The following is a 2,786-nucleotide window of genomic DNA, read 5'->3' as shown; positions in this document are numbered from 1 at the left end:
TCTGGCAAAGCTTGATGGTTCGTTACTACCTGTGAATGTGGTTGGACATAGCCTGATGTTGAAAAAGGAAACTTGTGTATATTCAAGGGGCAACAAAGCAGGTTTGCTTAGCTGAGAATGTCCTGAAAGATTTGCCTCCAAAAGATTACACAAAAGTTATTTTAAATTGACTTCCTTCCCCCTAGTGTCCCAACTCGACTTCCCATTTTAATATATTGCTTTTTTAAAAAGAGGAACTAACAAGATGCATCTGCTATGATCAGACCCTGTGTCCTCTTTGTTTTATACCTTACCCTTTCTTTATGGTCATCTCTTGCTGTGTTTTCTCTCTTAGATTGTAAGCTCCTAGGGGCAGGAACATGCCCCTGTTTATTGTCTGAAAACACCATGTTCATCTCTGGTTATTATTAATAATTATTTGTATTACAGTAGCATGCAAAGGCCCCAACTGAGAGTAGATCCCCATTTTGCTAGCCCCTGTACATACATATTGAAAGACTCAGCCCCTGCCCTACAATCTGAATAGACAAGACAGGCAACAGGTGGAAGAAAGGAAATATTATCTACATTTCACAAATGGAGAACAGAGGCACAGAGAGATGAAGTGACTTACCCTAGGTCACACAAGAATTCTGTAGCAGAGCAGTTCTGGACTCAGCTCTTCTGAGTCCCTTTTTCTTTATGTGGCACAGTCTAAACAATAAACAGTTATGTGTAAGAGGACAGGGATTGGTTCACTGGCATGTCTGACTTGGCTTTCGTCTCTCGCTGTGCACAGATAGGTTGCTACCACTCCAGGTTTGTTGTTGTAACTCCTCTGTTGATTTTTTTTCTAGCCCAACCTCCATGAACGCTGAGAACTATTTCACAGCATTCACTTACAAGAATACATTAGCATTTCAACTGAGGGAAGCAGGGGTTATTTGGTGCTGTTTTAAGTACCCACCAATGCCCGAGTTAGCCCTGGACTCCCTAAGCAGGGGAGTCTGCCCGCGTTAAATGCGGTGCGATGAAGCATTGCTTCTAGCATGGTATGATCAGGCAAAACACCACATCCTCAGCAGATGATGGTGTCATGTCCTTATCATGTATCCGTGCTGAGCTGGTGAAAGGTGCTGAGCTGGCAGTCCTGGAAACCAGGGTCCTCTCTTCACTGATGAGGTACAGCTGCAGCAGCCACGGTGAAGATTCCTCCATGTCGTCAGTCAATATGCTTTAACCCTGATGGGGCGGGATCACTTCTGGGGATGAGAATAATTAAGCCTCAGGCCCATTCTGCCTTGGGAAGGATAAAGAGGAAGATATGAAGTACGAGGATGGTTTTTCTGATGTGGTCGCTCAGCCCCTAAGAACAGGACTGGGACCCATCAAGTCATTTCACACAGGCATTCCAGCAGTTGTCAAATAATGCCAGTCTGGGATAGAATTCAATCCAAGATTTTAAAGGCTGTATTCCATCACCAACTCGCATCCCCTGCATTTATTCAGACAATAGCCCAGCCATGTTCTTTGTTAATTTAATTTTATCTCTAGTCTCATGATACCTGGTACTTTCCTGAAATCGTCAGCTCCTGGATTAAAATGCTTACATGCAAACCTCAGCTTTTCATTTAAAAAAAAAACCCAGTCCGTTTCTAGCCTTTATGGCTGCAGAGAAAAGCTTGAAAAATGTGACCTGACTGTAAAGTTAAGGTTCAGACAGCAGAAGCTCAAGAAGAAGAACCCAACAATAATTTTTCTCTCATGCTTTTTGAGCCAATCTCCTGATTTTTGAAGGCCTGGGGTTGGCCATATTGAAGTCATCATGCTCATTCCCTCAACAATGTTGTGTATTGACAGGATTATTCCTGCAAGTAACATATTTTGGGTTGGTCATTCGACCAGGAATGGTGACTATGATGGAGGTATTCAATGGTTACCAATCAGGGTAGATGGGCAAAATGCTAGATCTCCCATCGGACATTGATGCAAAGCCTTCTAATGTTAAGTCCAAAGAGGTTCACAAATGTTTTATGCCAGATCCAGGTCACATGGGCTCACAGGCCCTTAAGTTTGAAATCTTGGTGGGTGCACACAGGGAAGGGTTAGGGTCAATGCCTTTGTGCTCTGCCTGCCTGAATCTACTTATAAAGCATCAGCTTCTGAGCACGCTAAGTGTGAGCTCATCAGGGGACTGGGACTAGAAGTGGGGCTAGTGGCGCTGCTGGAGAATACCATTTGGCCTTTCCAGGCTCAAAGGTGGGCACCATGGTGGGGTGTTTACCCCACACTGGCATACAAGAGGTTACTAAAACCCTAGGAAGGCTGCACGGGAAACAGCCAATAGGAGAGAGACAGCAAAGAGTAGTCAATCAGGGCCCAGGAGTCTCACAGAAAAGGAGCTGCAGGCAGAGCAGAGGTCGGTTGCTGCTGGGAGCACAAGGGGTGAGAACTGTGTCCCTAGAAGGCTGAAAGAAAGCTAGCAGCATGGACAGGTCAGTTGCTGGCAGGGACCAGGGGAACAAGGGAGAGCTCCTGGCTGACTCCAGGGACTGAGCAGCTGAGGGCCCTGAGGTAAGGGGGAAGGAGGAGCTGGGGCCATGGGGAAGTGGTCTAGGGAATCGTAACAGCAGTGAGAGGAGTGAGAGGAGCAGCAGGAGGCTGCTCTACACAGGGACCCTGGGCTGGGACCTGTAGTAGTAGGCAGGCCCGGATCCCTCCAACTCGCCACTGGGGAAGTGGCAGGATTTGGACTGCAATACTAACCGCCAGAAGCGGGAAACATGGATGGTGACACGGCCGGGGGT

Source organism: Chelonia mydas, chromosome 8 (assembly GCF_015237465.2).
Source record: "Chelonia mydas isolate rCheMyd1 chromosome 8, rCheMyd1.pri.v2, whole genome shotgun sequence".
NCBI lineage: Eukaryota > Metazoa > Chordata > Testudines > Cheloniidae > Chelonia > Chelonia mydas.
This window is presented reverse-complemented; position numbering follows the sequence as displayed.